This window comes from Neovison vison, chromosome 7 (assembly GCF_020171115.1).
Source record: "Neovison vison isolate M4711 chromosome 7, ASM_NN_V1, whole genome shotgun sequence".
NCBI lineage: Eukaryota > Metazoa > Chordata > Mammalia > Carnivora > Mustelidae > Neogale > Neogale vison.
In genome coordinates this window covers 203,460,623-203,483,427 of record NC_058097.1, presented here as the reverse complement: position 1 = coordinate 203,483,427, position 22,805 = coordinate 203,460,623, and the positions used below count along the sequence as shown (strand labels likewise).

The 22,805-nt window shown below is 49.4% G+C and overlaps 1 pseudogene; it reads right to left on the bottom strand.

The window, feature by feature from the left end:
* Positions 1–3,640: 3,640 nt before the first annotated feature.
* Positions 3,641–7,581, bottom strand: LOC122913708 (annotated as a pseudogene).
* Positions 7,582–22,805: the final 15,224 nt, after the last annotated feature.

Here is a 22,805-nt window from a genome sequence, read left to right as displayed (position 1 = left end):
TTTAAAGAATATTCTAGTGTCTGGATGGACCACAGTTTATTTATCCATCACCTGCCGAAGGGCATCTTGGTTGCTTCCAAGTTTTGCCAATTATAAGTAAAGCTTCTATAAACATCTATATGCAGGGTTTTGAGTGCACATGAGCTTTTAGCTCCTTTGAGTTAATGTTAAGGAGCACAATTGCTAGATCGTCTGGGAAGTGTTTAGTTTTGCAAGAAACCACCGAACTGTCTTCCAGAGGGGCTGCACCATTCTGAACGCCCACCGTGGTTGGAGAGCGCTCCTGCTGCTCCCTGTCCTTGCCAACACTTGGTGTTACTTGTTTAGTTTTTCTAAATCGTGGTTTTTTTGGTTTAGTGACATGACATGGTTGCTTATGTAGAAAATCTCACATAATCAACAAGAAAATACAGAACTACTAAGTGATGGTAGCAAAGTTGCACGATACAAAGTTAACATAAAACATCAATTGCTCTTTCATATCCCAGCAAGGAGCATTTAGAATTTGACAGTAAAAACTCAATATCATTTACATTAGCATGAAAAAATGAAGTATTTAGGTAAAAACCTAATAATATATATACAATATATCCAAGGAATCTAAAAAACTCTAATGAAAGAGATCATCCCAACTTGATGTGCAGATTCAGCGTGAGCCCAATAAAGATCCCAGCCTGTGTCGGCAAACTGGTGCTGGAGACTCTAGCAAAAAGCAAAGGACCCAGAACAGCCAACACTAATAGAGGAAAACAGAGCCCGAAGACTGAGAGTGCTCAACTCAAGACCCACCACAGGCCACAGTAGTCGGGGTGACATGGCACTGTTGATAAAACAGACAGACACACGGAGCCATGAACAGAGAACCCGGAAACAGACGCACACAAAGGCAGTCAGTTGATGTGACAAAGGAGCAAAGGAAATTCAGGGGAGAAAGGACAGTCTTTCCAGAAAATGGTGCTGGGCCTCTTGGACATCTACATGCAAGAAAAGAAAAAAGAGAGGCTCCTGGTGGCTTAGTTGGCTAAGCACCTGCCTTTGACTCAGGTCATGATCCCAGAGTCCTGGGATCACATCCCAGGATCGGCTCCCAGCTCAGTGGGGGCCTGCTTCTCCCTGTACCCCTCCCCCTGCTTGTACTGTCTTTCAAGTAAATAAATAAAATCTTTAAAAGAAAAGAAAAAAGAAAGACTCTATATCCAGACCTTACACCCTTCACAAAAATAAACTCAAAATGGACCACAGACCTCAGCATAAGACACAAAACTATTAAAGTCCTAGAAGATAACAGAAAAGAAAATCTAGGTGATCTTGGGTTTGGTGACAACTTAGACACAACACCAAAAGGACAGCCTTCCAAAAAAATTTTAACAAAAAAATTTGTTAAGTTGTACTTCACAAACATTAAAGACATCTGCTCTATGAAAGACACTGAGAAAATGAAAACACAAGACACAGCCTGGCAGGGGGGAACACAAAACACATGTCAGGTACAGGACTTGCATCCAAAATATACAAAGAAATTTTGAAACTCAACAATAAGAAAACAAACAACTCAATCTAAAAATGGGCAAAAGAGCTGAACATACACTTCACCAAAGAAGACACAGAGACGGCACATAATCATATGAAAAGATGCTCTATGTTCTAGGTCATTCTGGAAATGCAAATTAAAACAACATTGAGATATCATCACACACCCCTGGGAATACAATAATGGTGCCACCTCTTTGGGCAATTTCTTACAAAACTAAATATACTCTTACCTTGTGATTCAGCAGTCACATTCCACGGTGAATTCCTTGGAGGTGAGAATATACATCCATACAAAAACCTCCATGTGGATATTTCTAGCAGCTTTATTTATAATTGTCAAAACTTGGAAACAGCCAAGATGGCCATCAGTAGGCGAATGGATAAATAAACTGTGGAAAGTCCAGACAAAGAAATATCATTCAACAGTAAAAAGAAATGAGCTATCAAGCCATGAAAAGTCATGGAGGCACTTTAAATGCATCTTACTAAGTGGGGGGAAAAGTCTGAAATGGCCACATACTACCTGATCCAAATGCTATGATGTTCTGGAAAAGGCAAAACAAAGGAACTGATAACAAGATCAGTGGTTGCCAAGGGTTGGTGGAGGGAGGGAAAGAGATGAACAGGCAGAGCATAGAGGATTTTAAGGCAGTGAAACTATTATTCTGTATGGTACCATCACAAAGAATATATGTCATTATGATTTTTCAAATCCATGGAATATGCAACAAGAGTGACCCTAAACTATGGACTTCAATTAACACTAGTGAATCCATATTGGTTCATAAGTTGCAACAAATGTACCACATGAGATGTACGAAATATGGAAAATTCAGGGGGTGGTGGGAAAGGAGGGTATATGGGAATCCCCTGTACTTTTCACTCATTTTTTCCTGTAAACCTGAAACTGCTAAAACTAAATTGTCTATTTATTTTTAACCTTCATGGGCATATCCTTGACTTGTCTGGACTAGTCTTCCTCTCTTGTTCACCTGACATTCATCCCACCAGAAACTGCATTTTACTGAGATCTGGTGCCCAGACTCCATGTCCCTCCAACTTGCTCACCCCCTTGTGTGATGCTTGTGTCCTGCTGCCCTGTGGGGCCCACTTCACCTGCTACAGCATCTGTAATGGCTGCATTCCCACAAGATGTGGAAGTTCAGACCTCCAGTGAGGCAACAGGTGGGATCCACTCTGTTCCCCAGTGCTCCCATGTCCTTCCAGAAGTAGAGGACTCATTTCATCTTTTTCTTAACTGTGCAGGAGCAGAGGCAGAGAACCCTCAGGAGGCAGACAGACACTAACTTGCACTGTGCTCCATGGCTTAATGTGGTCAGTCCTTGCCTAGGCCAGGGTCTCTGACTGTTCCCAACTTCTCATCAAGCTCAGCGGTTCAAGGAAAGCTGAGCCTCCTCTACCACCTCACCTGTGACCTCCCTGTCTGCTGCCCTTGAAAGACACGTGGCTGAGAATCAAGGTTGGCAACAGGGAAAAGATGCTACATAGGCAAGCTGCCATCACCCAAGAATGCCCTCTAAATTTTGCTCCTGGATGTAGATGCAAAAGTTATCAACAGAACACAACAATGTATCAAAATAAAAACACACTATGACCAAGCTGGGTTGCATCCCCACGCACACAAGGGTAGTTCAATACCAGGAACTCCAGTCAAAGCAGCAGATAGACGAAGAGCCACCTTCCCACTGACTAGGAAGACCTGAGATGAGAGCACAAGCCAGGCACAGATACAGCACACGGATGTGTCAAATCCACTATTCACTCAAGTAAAAGGCTAGCCTCATGAGGAATAAGGTGCATCACTTCAGAAATCATCACATAACTTGCTGATTTGGACGATCCCTTGTTAGTATCAGAATCAGAGGTAAAGGCTATAAAGAAAAGAGGACCATTGGAAGAGATCAGCACAGCACAGGTAATGGCACCTGGGCAGGAGGAGCCATAGGTCACTTGAGGCCAACAGAGAGTGCAGGTGACCAGTGCCTGGGCTCCTGGGGAAACAAAGACATCCTGGAGCTGAGGTTCTAATTATAGGGCTCAAAACAAAAGTGGAAGAAGACAAATTTAGGAAACAGAAAGTGGATGCTCACCTGAGCCAGTAGGAAGGCACTGACAAAGAGGAAAAATAGAGTTTGAAAACAGTATAAACAGTCACAAGGAAGTGACCTTGTGGCCTGTGAAGCCACTATACAGGTATATAAAGGGTCCTGGCCCAGAAGTCTCCACACCTGAGCACTGTCCTCTGCACCTGCTCCTCTGACCTGATCCACCCTCAACCCACCAGAACCATGGGCTGCTGTGGCTGTTCCGGGGGCTGTGGCTCCGGCTGTGGGGGCTGTGGCTCCGGCTGTGGGGGCTGCGGCTCCGGCTGTGGGGGCTGTGGCTCTGGCTGTGGGGGCTGTGGCTCCGGCTGCTGTGTGCCCGTCTGCTGCTGCAAGCCCGTGTGCTGCTGTGTGCCAGCCTGTTCCTGCTCCAGCTGTGGCTCCTGTGGGGGCTGCAAGGGGGGCTGTGGCTCCTGTGGGGGCTCCAAGGGGGGCTGTGGCTCCTGTGGGGGCTGCAAGGGGGGCTGTGGCTCCTGTGGGGGCTCCAAGGGGGGCTGTGGCTCCTGTGGGGGCTGCAAGGGGGGTTGTGGCTCCTGTGGGGGCTCCAAGGGGGGCTGTGGCTCCTGTGGGGGCTGCAAGGGGGGCTGTGGCTCCTGTGGCTGTTCCCAGTCCAGCTGCTGCAAACCCTGCTGCTCCCAGTCCAGCTGCTGCAAACCCTGCTGCTCCCAGTCCAGCTGCTGTGTCCCCTGCTGCTCCCAGTCCAGCTGCTGCAAACCCTGCTGCTCCCAGTCCAGCTGCTGCAAACCTTGCTGCTGCTCTTCAGGCTGTGGGTCATCCTGCTGCCAGTCCTGCTGCTGTGTCCCTGTTTGCTGCTCCCAGTCCAGCTGCTGTAAGCCCTGCTGCTCCCAGTCCAGCTGCTGTGTCCCCGTCTGTTGTCAGTGCAAGATCTAAAGCTCTGAACCCAAACCTTGGGTTTCTTTCTCAATATCTGGTGAAACCTATATTCTTGTGGTTTCCCTAAATCAGCTCCTTTCACGTGTCCTCTCCTGATGTATCCACAACCTTCTCCTATTTTTCATTCCTACACATACCTCCTTCCTTGACTCATCTCTACCTCTGAGATCTGTCTTCAACCTCATCACTCAGAAATATTTTCTGTAGATGCCTCTGCTTAGAAGCAGGTGCCAGCTGACGCTACAATCAGCCCTTCCGACTTGGGTGGGAGCTGGCTGAGATGCAAAGTCAGGTCCAGGTTTCTGAGTGACAATGGAGACTGCTTTAATCTGGCTTCTTAGCTGTAAGGATGCTGGATCCTACTGGGCCACTTTCTGCTCACCTGTAACTCTCCTCTCCCTACAAGAACTTCCTTCTTTCCTGTTACCTCTAACTCCACTTGTTTAAAACAATAACAATTGTATTTCCCTTTAATAAAATTTATCTTGTCTCTGTAAGCCAACTGTACACTTGGTGCAATTTTTTTCTTTTCAAACTTTTCCCCATATGGTGACAAGTTAGCAACATCCTTGTAAATGGGCTTTTGGATCCACCAACTCTGTTGGCACATTCACAAAGAACCGTCCATTGACTCCTATGTTCCCAATGGACACCAAACATCTTCACCCTCTCCGCTCCAAGGATAAGAGGGCTCAGCCCCAGCAAAGTGGGCGAGGGAGTCGGCCATGGGAGGTAGAGATGGGCAGCAGGTGCCGGGTGCTGACAACCATCTGAGCAGGGACTAGGCGTGTGCATCCATGTAAGTAAGAGATGGATGACCTTCCCTATCCCCTCACCACCCAGGTCCTATAGAGAATGCTGGTCCTTGGGAAGACCCCAGAACAGGCCAAGTTCAGGGAGAGGAAACATAAGCGTCAGGATGCACCTTCCACGTGAGCTACAGTCCACCTTCGATTCAAATACAAAATTAGGACTCTAGACTTCAAACTGGAGTTACCAGAAAGCTACGGCCCTGCTCACAGCACCATAAGACAACAATCTCCCCCAGGAGAGGCAAGATCAGCTTGGCACATGGGGGAACACAAGGTTGTTTCACACTGACATGCGTGTTGAGACTATCCTCGGAACAGGGAACACAGGCACTGTTTTAGAAACTATAACATTTCCAGGGAGGAGGGGACAAACGTTACATGAGGATGTTCCTCAGCCAAATAAACACTGCGTGAAAACACAGAGACACTGTGAGCAGCGAATCCCAATACAAAGTCCAGAAAAACCTAAATGGCTGCAGGTGATGGGCTGAAGAAATCCAGCATGCCCCTGAAGAAAGGATCCTTGAGATAAAAGAGATAAGATGTAAGAGAAAAAGACAAACTAATCCAGAAATAAAATATCAGACTTTTTCCAAGCATATTTGGGAGGCAAGGAGAGGGCAGAAAGCTGTGCCAGACATCTCGTCTCACCAGGGAAAGGGGTTATTGTTTGTTTTGTGACGTCAAAAGAAAATATGGCTTAAGGAATTGGGGTCAAAATCTTAGTAGGGGAATTTTAGAAAGGTGGACGCCCTGGGGGCTCATCTGTCTATTCCTACATCCCCACATAAAAACAGACCAGGCAGCTAGACAGGAAAACCAAAATTCCGTGGCTGAAATTTATAACAAGATCAGGTGAACTCCAAGGTACAAATTCTCAAGAGCCACAAGTTCCCTGTGGTATCAGCATCTCTGCAGGAGAAAGCAAAAGGAAGCAAAGGGACATGTGAGAGAGCTGAAGGCAGGACAGCCTCAGAAGAACCACAGGTCCTTGTCAGAAAGCATGGTGTGTGCCTGGAGTTTAGCATCTGAACATGGAGGGCTTTCCCCACTGTGAAGTGGAGTGGCTTTAGGGACCTTTAGTGAGTCCTTAGGGCAAGAGATGGACAACAGAAAGAAACACTACCCGACAGACCAACAAGTAGCCTGCCATTTCAAAACAAGCTAATAAACAATCAGAGGAACATAAACAAGACAAAGGAACAACATAAGACAGAACACAAAGTTTGGATGAGGGGAAACCCCTCATGGGAAAATGAGAGATAGAAGGAAAATCACTCCAGAAATCAAGACTAAAATGAAGGAAACACAGCAAACAAACAAAAAAAAAAAAACACATTTTAAGGTCAAAATGAATGAGATAAAAAGGATTCGAGAGAAAGTGATGACTATTGAACACAGGCAAAGAAGATCCCAAGTGTTAAGCGTGGTCCTTGGGGAGAAAGGAATCTGTGTGGGACAGTCACACGATGAAATCAACCTGAAAAGGCATGAGGAAGGAGAGGAGAGAAAGACTGGCAGGCTGAATCTATATTAAATACAAAATAAGAGGCAGGTTTAAAACCAAATGTGTCAGAAATTACACTAAGTAGAAATGGACAAAAATATGCTACCTTAAATACAAAGATTGCTGGACTAGATTTGCTTTTAATCTAATTTCATACCAATTCAAAAGCCACTTTTAACCAAAGTATAGAGAAAGTTTAAAAATTTAAAAATGGGGAAAGATATGCATGCAAACAAAGCTCTGTCAATAGCAGGCCAAACAGAAACAAAAGCCCCAAAGAGTTACTGGAGAAAACGAGTATCACTTCCATAAACTAAGAGTTCTCACCACTTAAAATTTGTGTGTACAGAACGAAACAGCCTAAAAAAAAGGAAGCAAAGCAGAATGGGACAAACTATGGAAAGAAGTGGACAAAACCATAATCAGAGCGGAAGACTCTGAGGTTCCTTCTCCGTATTTTATACACAAGCGACAAGAAACATGGGGCAGATGTGGGGGATCTGAGCCCCCAAGTTAACAAACTGACCCAATAGGATTCATGGCAAGTGTTGTGCCACCAACTATACAATTCCACTCTTCTAAGTGCACGTAGAGCAGTCACAAAAATGAACAAAGCCTTGCCATGAAGCCTCAGCATGCACGGTGAATTTTATAAGTCACAGTCACCAGCTAATGGGTCCTCCCTGTTTATTACTTACCTTTTCTCCTTCATCCTCAGCCCAACCCCACCACCCTCCACAGACACCTGTCCCCACACCCTTCTCTATCACCTTCTATAAATGTGTTTCCACATGTGGGCATACAGTCATGACAAGTCATATTTTCCCAGAATGTGTGTTTATTTTTATTCATGGGGGGTTTAAAGCCTGTTCTATTTCTCAGTATTTTTTTAAGCAAATCTGAGATTGATTTGTTTTACTACATAAAAATACAATAAATTATTTCTGGCCACTAAATGGTATTCCATTGTATACATAGACCATGTTGTGGGAGTTCAGTGCTCTTTTGGGAGCTCTTTGCTGAGACAATACACCGTAATTAATATCCTTCTTCCTTAGCATCTGTATGAGTGTTTCTCTGGATAGAATCTGCATGTCAAAGGTACGCATGTACTCCACTCACTAAATCCCACCAGGCTGTATGAGCATTCTTCTGGGGTACATACAGGGGGACAATCTACTTGTCATAAGGAAGAGATAATACCCCATATCAAAAATGCTGACAGAGTTCTCCCTCTCTTCAAAAACACAGTGGTATTTTGTTTTAATTTGGTTTCCTCTGGGGGCACCTGGCTGGCTCCATCAGTTAAGTGTCTGCTTTCAGCTCAGGTCATGAGCCCGCAGTCCTAGGATGGAGTTTGTGTTGGTCTCCCTGCTCAGCAGGGCATCCGCTTCTCCCTCTCCCTCTGCCATTCCCCCCACTTGTGCTCTCTGGCTCCGGTTCTCTGGCTCTCTCTCTCTCTCTCTGTGTCAAATAAATAAGTAAAACCCAAAATAATAATGACAACAAACTTGCTTTCCTCTGATGAAAATCAGGGTGACCGTCTCTTTGTGTTCTTATTGGCCACGTGTGAACGCTCACTTCCCAGTCTCTGTCCATTCCCTGGTGGTTTGTAGTTCCTAGTACAGTCTAGACATTAACCCCTTAGTGATTATAAGCATCAAGTGTCTTCCCCTGAAAGTCCAACCATCTTTTTATGTTGTTCCACAGTGACTGCCACTGAACACAAATGTATATAATTCTGATGCAGTTAAATCCACCATTTTCCTAACTATTACTTGTGCTCTGGGATCATATTTAAGAATTCCTTTCCTACCCTGAGCATAATAACCATAACCTCCAACAGATACTATCTCCTACACTTTGTATTTTCTCCTTCGCTTTTACACATACTTTAAGACCTTAAATCCATCTGTATTTTGGGGGGTGTGGCATTACCATCTAATTTTAATTTTCTTTTTTTTTAAGATTTTATTTATTTATTTGACAGACAGAGATCACAAGTAGGCAGAGAGGCAAGCAGAGAGAGAGAGAGTGGAGGAAACAGGCTTCCCGCTGAGCAGAACTCTGGGATCATGGCCTGAGCCAAAGGCAGAGGCTTTAACCCACTGAGCCAACCAGGTGCCCCTAATTTTAACTATGTGTATAGAGTGAACCACCTTCCCCATTCAATTTCCTCATTCAAAAGTAGAGTTCCCAAATACATGGGCCTTTTATGGGTTCTTGTTCTGTATCTTCATCTATTTATCTGTTCCTATGTTAGCAGCAAGCTTTTATTAGATAAGAATTTATTCTATATTTATTTTATATTTAATAATATCTGGCAGATATTTTGCTTATTATTCACAATTGCCTCACAGTTATTCATGAACTTTGCACATAAATTTTAGATCTGTGGGAGAAATTCCAAAATTAAATCCTGTGGAATTCCAACAAAAATCGCACGGAACACATGGACTAACACGGGAGAAATTAATGTTTTATAATGCTGCCTGTCTATCCATGAACATGGTATACTTTTCCATTTATCCAATTCTTTTTGGCTCAGAAGAAAGAAAAAGAGAGAGAGAGAGAGAGAGAGAAAGAAAGAAAGAAAGAGATAGAAAGAGGGGTGGGAAGGAAGGAAGAAAGAAAAAGATTTTTAGGGGCACCTGGGTGGCTCAGTGGGTTAAAGCCTCTGCCTTCAGCTCAGGACATGATCTCAGGGTCCTGGGATCAAGCCCCGCATTGGGCTCTCTGCTCAGCAGGGAGCCTGCTTCCTCCTCTCTCTCTGCCTGCCTCTCTGCCTACTTATGATCACTCTGTCAAATAAATAAATAAAATATTTAAAAAAAAGAAAAAGAAGAAGAAAAAAAATTTTACATTTTCCCCACAGAAGTCTCAGGCATTCTTTATCAATTAGTTCTTAGATATGTAACATTTTGTTCACACTTTAAATAACTTATTTCCCACTAGATTTTCTCATTACTTGTGGTGAATAAGAATATGAGATTAATTCACAATAGCACACTGTTTCCTCTGGCATGCACTGAAGTGGACAATGGTGAGTGTGGGTGGGGAACAGGGACTCCCACCCATGCTCAGGGTGAAGAGCAGCCCAGCGCAAGCCCCTCCACTCCAAAGTGCAAGAGGGCTTTTAGGCAAGAAAGTTGCATAAGCTGTCAAATTGCAAAAGAAAGGAAATAAAATGTCCAACAATGGGTAAAGAGATGATTCAATGGTTGTAGCTTCAGGAAGAAAATAGGTTAACTAGAGCCATACAAACCACCTAGAGAAATCTCTTTACTACAACCACTGCATTTTGCAAAAGCAGTTTTCAGGAGAAAAGTAGTGCGTTACCACTTACTATACTAAGTTTAAAGCCTGCAAAATAATGTTTAAAGAACACACGTAATATGTTTATTAAGCACATAAAGACCACATGGAACTAATACTTTCAAATTCAGGAACTCGTCTAGGGTGGGAGGGAAACAATACGGGAAGAGGCATGGAGAGGGATTCACCTATTTTCCTAATATTTTCATAACTCGGGCATTTTTACATGTTTTTTGATGTATTATTGCGTATACCCCTTGTACAGCTAAAATAAACCATTGTTGATCAAGTGAGACTCTGCAGTTAAAGGGAATGAGCTGAACCCTTGCAAGGGACGGGGAAGTCCCTCAAGTCTAGACATGGATTCTGTGAGGGGCTAGGTCCCAACGAGTAGCCAATAACAGCTAATGGCACATAGACTTTACACCAGAGGCTGATGTCTAGAGGAAAACAGGAAGGGAGATCCTAAACATAGCACAAACAAGAACCAGGAAGTGACCATGTGGCCAGCATCACACCTCACACTGGGGCAGGTGTATAAAGGGCTCCCGGCCCAGGAGGCCCCACACCTGAGCACTGTCCTCCGCACCTGCTCCTCTGACCTGATCCACCCTCAACCCACCAAAACCATGAGCTGCTGTGGCTGTTCCGGGGGCTGTGGCTCCGGCTGTGGGGGCTGTGGCTCCGGCTGTGGGGGCTGTGGCTCTGGCTGTGGGGGCTGTGGCTCCGGCTGCTGTGTGCCCGTCTGCTGCTGCAAGCCCGTGTGCTGCTGTGTGCCAGCCTGTTCCTGCTCCAGCTGTGGCTCCTGTGGGGGCTGCAAGGGGGGCTGTGGCTCCTGTGGGGGCTGCAAGGGTGGCTGTGGCTCCTGTGGGGGCTGCAAGGGGGGCTGTGGCTCCTGTGGGGGCTCCAAGGGGGGCTGTGGCTCCTGTGGGGGCTGCAAGGGGGGCTGTGGCTCCTGTGGGGGCTGCAAGGGGGGCTGTGGCTCCTGTGGGGGCTCCAAGGGGGGCTGTGGCTCCTGTGGGGGCTGCAAGGGGGGCTGTGGCTCCTGTGGGGCCTCCAAGGGAGGCTGTGGTTCCAGCTGTGGGGGCTGTGGCTCTGGCTGCTGTGTCCCCGTCTGCTGCTGCAAGCCCGTGTGCTGCTGTGTGCCAGCCTGTTCCTGCTCCAGCTGTGGCTCATGTGGGGGCTCCAAGGGGGGCTGTGGCTCCTGTGGCTCCTGTGGCTGCTCCCAGTCCAGCTGCTGTAAACCCTGCTGCTCCCAGTCCAGCTGCTGTGTCCCCTGCTGCTCCCAGTCCAGCTGCTGCAAACCCTGCTGTTCCCAGTCCAGCTGCTGCAAACCCTGCTGCTCCCAGTCCAGCTGTTGCAAACCCTGCTGCTCCCAGTCCAGCTGCTGCAAACCCTGCTGCTCCCAGTCCAGCTGCTGTGTCCCTGTTTGCTGCCAGTGCAAGATCTGATTTTCCATTTTCACAGGGACTCTTACCAAAGGCAGGGCCATCCCGGGTCAGAGTCATGGATTCCAGCACAGCCATATCTGCCTTTTCCCTGAACCCCTGATCCAGACTCTCCTCCAACCCAGTACTCTCTCATCCACCCTCCTCCCTTGCCCACTGTGAGCATTTCTCTTTGATTTCCTCCAAGGAAATACAGTGGACACTTGTATCCAAGAATGACTTCCAAGACTTCCCCTTTCCCAGAACCTGGAGCCCTTCCCCAGGCACCTGCAGAAGTGGCGCACCCCAAGCCCTGCCTGCCCAGCACCTTCTACAGCAAGAACGTCCAAGCAGGGGCAGCCGAGGCTTCCTCAGCTCTGCTCGGTCTGCAGGCTCCAATTTCTCAGCCATCTGTCTTTGAAGCATCTAATAAAGCCATTGTCCCCGAACCCCACCACTGTGTCAATGTGTGTATGTTTCCATCTCTCTGGTGGGAGGGACGTGAACTGGAATAATGTGTCTGCCAATGCTCAGTTCCTGGACCTGCTCACAGGCCCCTGTCCGAGGCTCTGAGTGCCCTTGGCAAATGTTGCTCTGCTCCCCATCTGCAAACACGCGGGGTGTTTCCTACAGCGGACTAGCTGAGAAGCCTTGCATCAATCATTCTTCCCAGAACCTATTCCACACCTGTAAAATAGGTTGCTGACAAAGCGCCTTCCTCATAGTTCAGGCCTGGTAAAGCAGCCATCTGAGATGGACTCCATCCTGATGGACAGCCGGCCTCCCCGGGCTCCATGCTGAGGAGGTAGGCATGGCCCTGTTGTCTTTCCTAAAGCAATCTTACCAAAATGAAATCACCTCCAACTGTCTCCCGTGTGGATCTGGCAGTGTGCTACACACCAAATGCTTGCAGCAGCCCCGGCCTACAGATGTAAAATGAAGCACAAAGAGACTACGTGCAGTAAGGAGCCCAGCACCATCATTGACGTTGGACCACTGACAGTTTTCGGGGGCTCCCTGTGGCCAGGCAGCCAACGAGAAAGCCACTGCCACTGGCAGGGATGTTCAAACCATTCAATCTCTAGCCTGTACGGGAGCCCTAAGCCTACACCCACCCCTAACATGAGAAAAACAAAAGCACATTCCTCTCTTCACTCGTCATTCCAAACCAGCTTCGGTGTCTGCCCTGCTCACCCAGAGTCTATGTAAGTAATAAACCTTTTCCTACCCTCTTGGTGTGTGCGTAGTGTCATGGGTCTCATATCTGCACCACTTTGGGGCAGAGACTTGATCCTTCCCCCATGAGGCAACCACAAGATAGTAACACCTTGTCCATACTTCAAATGTAGAGAGCTACAGAGCCAGGACTGAAAACCAAATAGTTTGTTTCCAAGTCCACCCTCCTAACCCCTCAACTATGAAGGTTTATGATGATGCATAAAAGGTTTCCACTTCCAGAGGGAATGTAGTATTTATGGAAGGTTGACAATCCCATTGCAGCAACTAGGAAAGGCCAAACTAGTTTCAAAACCCATAGAGTAAAAGACGCTAGCAAATTGTATGTTGTGTGTATTTTATCACAATTTGTAAAAAGTGGAACACATATATAATATTAGGGTACTGTAGAATCAGGGAGGACCAGAATAAAATAAGTCTCACAAGGGAAAGCTCTCTGAGATGAACTGAGGATCAACCACCACATGTTCTACCATTGGGGAATTAGCCACTTCCGGGCGTGGGCTGATCTTCAGATGTGATCCAGAAGGAGGGGCTCTACAGGGAGAAAGAAAACCCACAGAACTTGCCATCGCCACCAGGGCTGGTGTAGAAAATTGGGACATTTGCTAAATCCAGGGCTATGAGAGCCACAAAACTTTACCTGAGGCTTCTACAGGTGAAGTGAAATGTCCTGAACCTCACTGTACTTAGCACACAATGTCCTTCTAGAGAAAAACGTTTCTGCCTCAGACACAAGACACATGTCCCATAAGACAATTTCCAAATATTGAAGCTGACTGAGCAGAAAATTAAAGAGCTAAGTTGAAAATATTTGAGGAAAAGAACAGAGGTCCCCACAGCCTTGCAGCCCTGAGGAGATAGAGAGGACGCAGGCTCTTAACCAGACACCGGAAGAGCCACACCTAGCAGGCTCACAAGCACAGTGAGCCCAAACCCAGCCCAGTCTCTACTGGATTGGAGTGTTCGGCTTCTTGCCTTACCAGGATAAGAGAGGAAAGGCCAAGTGCCCCATTAGACGGTATCAACTAGATCCTCCCTAGCCCTCTTATACAAATATCCGGCACACACTCAAAAAGTTCTGGATAGAGGAAGTGGCAGGAAAATGTGACCGATAATGGAGAGGAAAATGAACAACAGAAGCAGGCCCACAGATAAACCATATACTGGAGTAAGCAAACATAAATTTAAAATAGCTATGATAAATATGTCAAACGAAATAAAGGAAAAGGTAAGCAAAATGGATGAAAAGATTATCTTTTTCAGCAAAGAATTAGAATATATTTTAAAACGTTAAATGGAAGAACATCCTTATACTGAAAAATGCAGTATCTGAACTACCTAAAACTAATGACTCATTGGATGGGTTGGACAACAGAAAACATGTTTAGAGAACACAAATATACACCAATGGGAAATATCCTGATTGAAGCAAAGAGAGAATAAACACAGAGAATAAAAAGAGTACAAAACATGAGACATAGGGAACCGCTTAAAACCTTCTTTGGACTCCCAGAAAGAGAGCAAGAAATAACAGAGAGAACATGATATAATATTTTCCCAGAATTGTTGAAACCATGAATCTACAGATCTAAGAAGTTTGGCAAACTCACGGCAGAATGAATAAATAGAAAACCACATGGAGGCATACCATGGGAAATCTTCCAAGCACCAAAGATCAAGAGAAAACTATTAGAGCAACAGGAGAAAAAGAACAGGTTATCTTTGGAGGAACAACCATAAGTGTGATGGCTGATTTTTAAAGATTTTTTTTTATTTATTTGACAGAGAGAGATCACAAGTAGGCAGAGAGGCAGGCAGAGAGAGTGGAAGGGAAGCAGGATCCCTGCTGAGCAGAGAGCCCGATGTGGGACTCGATCCCAGGACCCTGAGATCATGACCTGAGCTGAAGGCAGCGGCTTAACCCACTGAGCCACGCAGGCGCCCATGGCTGATTTTTAAATAGAAGTGATAGGAGCCAGAAGACATGGAATGGCAGAAAGAAAAAAATACTCGCCAACCTAGAATTTGACATCTAACGAAAATAATCTTCAAAATGCAACTGAAATAGAGTTGTTTTCAGATGAGAGACGTTATCACCAAAAGATCTATACCACAGGAAATAAGAGAGAAATTTCTTCAGGCTGGAGGAAAAGAACCCCCTAGTGAAGCATGGGACTTCAGGAATGAGCAGAGAGCGTTGGAAACTGCAAATATGTGGGTAAGTACAAAAGAAAATTACCTGCTTAAAACACCATATTAATGTCCTGTAAGATATTTAACATTTTTGGAAGTAAAATATAGGGGATAAATGGAATTAAACAGATACACGGTTCTTGCCTTGTTCAGAAGCCATAAGACTACGAATTGGTAGTTTATTATAATAAGTCAAGGACACGGGGGCACCTGGGTGGCTCAGTGGGTTAAAGCCTCTGCCTTCGGCTCAGGGCATGATCCCAAGGTCCTTGGATCGAGCCCCACATCAGGCTCTCTGCTCAGCAGGGAGCCTGCTCCCCCCACCCGCCTGCCTCTCTGCCTACTTGTGATCTCCGTCTGTCAAATAAATAAATAAAATCTTTAAAAAACATAAGTCAAGGGCACGAAATGTCATCTCTAGGATAACCACTAAAGACTAGTACAGGAATATAGAACTCAACGGACGGCTAATAGAGAAATTGAATGAATAAAGTCCAAAAGAAAGCAAAAAAGAAGCAAGAAAGGAACAAAGAAGAGGTGGAAGAAATGGATACTTAACCAGCTGCTAATAAACATGAGCAGAGTCCATGGTCAGAGGCTGAGGGACACCCAAGTAGGGCCATGAGTGTCGCTGGCTCTCCTACAGCACAGGACCCGCCAGAGCTCCCCGTCTCCAAGGAGAGAGCATAGCTGCACCCTTTCCTGACAGCCACAACCATCCCTGAGGGCAATGACCCCCACGAAGTCCTGAGGCACAGACCTACAGAGAGCAGGAGAGAGGAGCCAGCCAGCCCTCCGGGTCACAGGCCAGTGAACAGAGATGGTCTGCATGCCCAGGGACTGGCAAGGGTCATGCCCTCCCAGGTGTTGGCCACAAGCAGGCATCACCCACAATCCACTCTGCAGACTTGCGATTCGCATTTCTGCTTATTGCTCACAGTAGGGCCAACCCAGAGAGACAGGCTCAAGACTGATAAAATCCCACAGACGCCACGGGGGGAGCCGTCCCAAGCCTGAGCGCTGAGGCTGCTCGCGACGGGCCATGTCGGCCACAGACGGGCATCCCGAGGGCAAGCTGTTCACCTGACAACGACCAATGAGCCGTTAAGGAGCATTCCACCTTGTCAGCCCCAGAGGCCCTGAGCCCTGGGAGGTTGTGAAGATTTAGGGCCCAAAATGTCCTGGATAAAGATAGGTGTCCCCTGCCCCAAACCACGCAGTCTCCTTAGTGTTACGCAAACTGTGGACAGGAGCACGAATGCACCCCCAAGGGACCTAGCCATACCCTACCCCACGGTAGAGGCGGTGATTCAAAGAGCAGGTCCCCAGAGAGCAAATACATGAGGCACCCAGAAATGTGGGCCACGTGCAGAGCCATGGGAGGCCCCAAGGGGGCATCAGGCACCTTTCAAACCAAAAGGGCTGCCTCAAAGCAAGAGCCTCACGGAGGTCAGGCGCCCTCTGCCCGAGGAACTGAGAGCCAGTGTTTGCCCGAGAACAGATCCCTCTGTGGGCACCCCTACTCCCAGACTCATAGCCCTGTGTCCTCATTCGATGGTCTGCAGGGGAAGGGGATGGGCGTGGGGCTGAGGTCTCTCTGCCGCGGGGAGATGAAGGTCTCGTGGCTGGGCAAGTGTACGGTGGGCCAGGCGCTGCGGAGCTCCGTGTCAAATATGATGGCCAGGGGCCAGTGGTGGTGGAGGGAGCCTCCCGAGGACAGCTTTGTGGCCAGGGCCGGAGAACGGCTCATTCAGATTGGAAAACTAGAATATTCTCCTTAAAGTTGGTTAACAGAATGGTTACAGGACCCCGCTTGTTAACAACCCTCCCCCCAATGTCCGCTGGCCCCTCACCAGCCCCGGTCCCTCGCCTCGCTTCCAGACAGGGCCAGCCCAAGGCCTGACCTTCAGCAACGGGAGCCCCAGGAGACTGTACACGCTGCTCCAGCTTTCCTGGACCCACAAAGCTCCGGGCCCTCCCGTGGCCTCCTAAAAGAGCTGATTTAACACACAGTGCAAGTTCAGGGAAGTCAGTTCCCCGTGAAGTGAGCTCTCGTCTACGAGAAGAGAAAACAGGAGGATAAAGTGTTCTCCCTTCTTCCTCCATGAAGACTGCCCTGAGATGCGGTGTCTCCGCGAGGCCTCGCGGGGGATGGCCTGCGTAGACAAGCAACCCGCAGTAGACAACCCCCACCGCACTCTGGCCTCCTTTGTGTCAATCCTTCAACAGCCACAGCGGCACTAAGCTTTGCCTCTGGCTGCTTTGCAGGCAGCTCAGGCTGAGACTTCCACCGTCACCAGGGACATCTGACATTATGATGGAGGGACACGAGCCAATGCAACGTGACAAGGAAAAGAAAAGGGTGACGTCGGCCTCGGAAAGAAACAAGTGTGGGGCCCACCGATGTGTGACGGCCAACTTGGAAAGTCCACGTGAGTTGACAGGTAATCTGCTGGAACGAAATGAGGGAATTCAGGAAGGCTGGATCAGACCCACCGAGCAAGTGACAACGCATCGGGAATGAGGATTTCACCGACAGCAACAGAAATCACAAGGCAAGTAGGAGTGTATGTCACAGGACATTTAAAAGCCAAACCTGTGTGTGGATGAGAGGAGCCAATGGTGTTCTCCAAATTAAGCTATCAGTTCGATGCAGCTGCGGTCACAACGCCAAATGCTGACGAGGTCATTAACAAACGGAGCTTTCACAGCCCCCTGGCAGGCGATTACTGTATTCCCGCTGTGAGGGCAGTTCAGCAGCGTCCGGAAAGCTAAAGGCAAGCGTAGCCTGTAAGCCGATGACCGCACTTCTGGGCACACACCTCAGGGAGATCCGGCCCCAAAGCCCTGGGACAGAATCTCTCAAAGATTGATCTACGAACGGCAGTTGCTTGTGAGTCAAAGCTGCACCTGCCGTGGGACCCAGCGGCCACACGCCTGCGTGCTTACTCTGGAGACATGAAAACTTCTATCAGCACAAAACCTGCACAGGGATGTTTGTAACAGCTTTATTCATAATCTCCAAAAACTGAAAATACCCCCAGTGCCTGTCAGCATGTCCTGGGTACGCTCTGTTTCTAAATTCGCCACCATTTACTTCCCAGCAGTAAAAAGGACCGAGCGACGGACACACCCCACAACTTGGATGAGACCGAAGCCTCGGGGTGCCCGAAGTTTAGATGCGGCGCGACTCCGTCCCTCTGATGCTTCTCAGAAGGACGGAACAATATCGATGGGGACAGACCAGGGGCTGCCAAGGGGCAGGAGGGGGAGGAGGGTGTCCCCATAAAGAAATAGCATGAGGGATAGTCTTCGGGTGACAGAGCAGTCCTGTACCCTGATTATGAGGATGGGCTTGAATCTACGTAGGTGTCAAAACCCAAGAGTCAAGTTGGCTGACATGGTGAGAAACTGGAACCCTTGGGCCTTGTTGGTGGAAATTTAAAACAGAGCAGCTGCTGTGGGAGACGGTCGGATGGTTTCTGAGATGTTATACATGTACATCGCAGGATCTGGTCATTCCACATCTGGGTATATCCCCCAAAGAGTAGAAAGCAGAGCCTCATACAGATCCTGGTACACTGGGGCGCCTGGGGGCTCAATTGTTAAGCCTCTGCCTACGGCTCGGGTCACGATCTCAGGGTCCTGGGATCGAGCCCCGCGTCTGGCTCCCTGCCCAGTGGAGAGTCTGCTTCTCCCTCTCCCTCTCCCTGCCTCCCGCCCCTCTGCCCCTCTGCCCCCGCCCCCCGCGCCTGCTCTCCTCTCTCTCACTTGCTCTCGCTCTATCTCAAGTAAATAAACACAATCTCTAAAAAAAATACCGGTACACAGATTTTCACGGCGGCGTTATTCACAGTAGACAAAGGTGGACACAACCCAAAAAAGAGTCCGTGGACAGAGAAATGGATGCGCAAAATCTGGAATACTACTCCGCCTTAAAGAGGAAGGAGATTTCATTTTTTTTCTGACACCTGCGACGCCACGGACGAACCTGGAGGACGCGACACTCAGTGAAAGAAACCAGACACGAAGGACCAATCCTGCAGGATTCCACGCATGAATCCTGGAGGAGTCGAATTCATAGACTTAGAAAGTAGAATGGTGGGGGCCAGGGGCTGGGGCAGGGACAACGGGGTTGAGCATTTAACGGGGACAGAGTTTCAGTTTGGCAAGACGACGAAGTCTGGAAAGGGTTGCCGGCGATGCTTCCACCGGGTGTGAGGGCAGCTCGCCCCTGCGCCGTCCAGTTAAAAATGGCTAAAAGGCAACTTTTCTATTATGCGTATCTGATCACAATAAAAAAGTCAATGACTCAAGGTTACTACACAGTAATTTGAAAAATTAAATAAAATGACGCAAAAAAGGAAAAACCAGAAACTGAATGCGCATACAGATCCTCTGAATTTGTTAAAACACAGAGTCTGGCTTAGCAGGCTTGGGTGGGGCCGGGAGTCCAGGTTCCTAACACAGTCACGGGGGGTGCGGACACAAGCTGCTGGGAACGACCGTGACTTACACCGTGCCGGGGACGCTGACCAGAATGTTCGTAGCAACACTGCTGCGTGTCGAAAAACTTGCAAGCAAGCTACGTGTCCATCGGTAGAGGAAGGGCTAAGTGAGGGTCTGCTCATTCAGCGCCCACCCGGCCGGCAGCTCACGTGGATGGCGTAGGCTCGCCCGCATCAACCGGGATAAAGAGGCCGGAACGTGGGCGGAAAAAGTGAATCGAAGGACTGATGTTGTGCTGTGACACTTATCCACGAATATTGAAAATCACACAAGATCCGATCGTGGGCTGTGTGTGAGACCGTTCACTGATACAGACAGAGGCCAGAACACAGCCGGCACCCTGAACGTGGGCTCCGGACGGGCCAGGACAGACCTGGGGAGCCCCCAGGATGCGGACTGTTGTTTTTCTAACCTGAATCAAAACCGGAAAACTGCTGACATGCTCGGGTCCAGGAGCTAGATGTTTGTTACATCATCCTCCGTGTTTCTCAGGGCGTTTGGGCTTTTTTCTAGATCATGATTAAAACCCAGGAAAGAAAATCATCTTTAACATGTTATGAGAAACAGAGAAGGTGCTGCCCATTGTGCTGGTCGTTTAATAGCCAAAATATGGAGATAATCTGCCATATAACTCCAGAAAATTCCTTCAAATACCAATGGACATGCCTAAAATGCAACACCACACGGACACGTGTCACCTGGTGGTGGCAAAGCAGGTCCCTAGATCAACCCGAAAAGCACATCCTGCAGCTGAAGAAACGGGCGACCCTGTCTGCAGAGTTGGAAGTTCGAAGCGGGGACAGGCAGCGCTGACTGCTAGCCGGCTGGGAGGGGGTTAGGGAACTTCCCGGGGTGAGGGGGCCGTTGTAGCCCTCACGAGGGTGGTGGTAACAAGGGGGCACACAGTTGTCCAAGCCCACCTCCTTGGACAACGGCGATGGGCATTTTATTGTTAACAATGACGACTTAAAAAATAAAAAGTCAGGTCATGAGAAGAGCAAGGCCATGGATACGCGCTTAGCGGGAGCCTTCGGTGAGCATGAAAAAGCGGACCCCACTCGTCTTTTGGCGCGGAGAGAATGTGGTAAGGAAAGCACCCCTGGGCACCCTCCCCGAGGCTAGTCGGGCGCGGCCGGGCGGCAGAGGGCGCGCGCGGACCGGCCTTCCAGCTGCGCCCGCACCTGCCAGACTCCCGCACCCGCCGCGGGGGCGGACGCGACCCGCCCAGCTCCGGGTGCTGCTCCACAGCTGGGAGCGCGGACCCCGGGAGCCGCGATCACCCAGCGGGCAGCCGTACTTGGACCTGGCCCCCCATGACACGGGGGCCACTGGCTGGGGAGCTGGAGACCCCGTGAGGGGTTCCCTTCCACACACCACCGGGGACTCTGACCGCAGCCCTCCCCAAGTCGCCCCTGCCCCTCCACGTTGTGCCCCTCGGAGCAGGAGTCTCAGCGCCCTGGAGGAGAGCTAGGGGAAGGAATTTAGCCCTGGGACTGGGAAGAACCTAGGACAGAGCTAGTGGCCTTGGAAAACCACAGTACCTCCCTAACCCTGGCCCCCCCCGTTGGAAAACTCCAGGTTCTAAGTGCTCGTTCGCAGGAGAAGTGACAGGATCATAAAAGAATTATGGCCCAAACATGGCTCCCTGGACAGGCAGAGCCCCAGAAAGCTGCAGGCCACCCCACCCATTCACCTACTGTGGCTTCCAGAAGGAAGAGAGGAAACCATCGCCTGCCCCTCCATTTACTGCCATCTGCTGAGGCTCAGAGAGGAGCTGCCCAGGGCCCCGCCGGCCTTCTTTGGGGCAATGGGCACTCCCAGGCCACCTGCGGGCCCTGGCCCTCTCTGAGCTGAGCAGAAGAGGAACCCACTTGGACACCTTCCTCCTTTCCTGGGCTCATCCTGGGCCTGGACAGGGAGCAAGGCCAGCTCCTTCATCTAAAGACTGACAACCTCCCAACTTCTGTCAGTCCCAGGCCCTCTGGCTCTGTCTCTGCTCCCCAAAGGTCATGTGTGTTCCCTGCAGCCACCTGGCCCCATCTGAGGCGCAGCCTGAATCCTCCTGTCCGTTCCGAGGGCGCACCACTTTTCAGACAGGAGTGGGCCAAACGCAGCGAGGCCCCACTGCATGCCCCCACCCAGCACTGACCTGGACACGCAAATCTCGAGCTCAGGGTCTGCCCCGGCCAGGACCTCTCCTCCGCAGGGCCCTCTTCCTCCAGGCTCCAGCTAGGGACAGAGAAAGAGGAAGGACCTGAACCCAGCCCCAGCCCCAGCCCCCAAATAGCCCCTGGGTTCCCAGCACTTCCTTCCAGGACAGGCCTGTTTGTCTGTGACATTGGCTCTGTGCCAGGAACACCCCCCCACACGCACCCCATATACAAAGATCCTGACATTCTTCCAGCCAGCAAGGAAGGAGGCCCCAGGCATTTCCTAAACACCTCCTCTGCGAAGCTTGGAGGTCACAGGTGACAGTGCCTGCTCTCCAGAAATGAGGACCTTAAAGGGGCCCCCAGAACCCCAGCCAGTGCCCGCCTGCAGCCCAGTGCCCTCCCGCAGGCCCACACAGAGCTCTGGGATCCTGAGTGCTCCTTTTCTCCGACTCCTCATTCAACCAGGGATAGCTAAGAGTTGCCTCCCAGCTCCCTCCTTCCAAGGGAAGGGGCTGCACTCCCTGGGGGCCGAAGCCCTTCTCGGAGCCCCAAGGAGGCCCTGGGAGACCTGCCAAGGCCAGGGGACTCCAGGCTGGAAGAAAGATCACCCTCACTCACCATCAGGGGGCCTTAGAGGAGGGGGTTTAGAAACATCAGAGCTGTCTAGTCACCCCCCCCCAATAGTTACTTTCAAAGGTTCCCATCAGCTCATGGGCTGGGGTCTTTATCCTCTCTCTCAGAGCTAACCCCCTAGTGCCTGGCACAGGGCTGGCCCCAGAAGGCGCTCGGAGTAAGTACCTGGTGAATCAGTAGTAGTGCAGGAGGGCATCTCCTTTCCTGGCTCTGCTGGCTTCTGCTCCCTGGCCTCCTCCAAGTCTTTCCTGCCTGGGGGTTGGGGGGATGGGGGTGTCCCTCCTGCACCTTGGGTGCCTCCACAGCCTCCCCTCACTGCCTGCATGTCACCTCCTGGGGTGGCCTCCAGACCGCTCACCCCCTTGTGTCTGGCCCCTGTTTGTTTCCGGCCCAGCCCTGCTCAAGGTGTAATTACCTATGTTGTGCCGGCTCTGGACTCCCAGCGCCCGGTCCCCAGCGCACCGAGG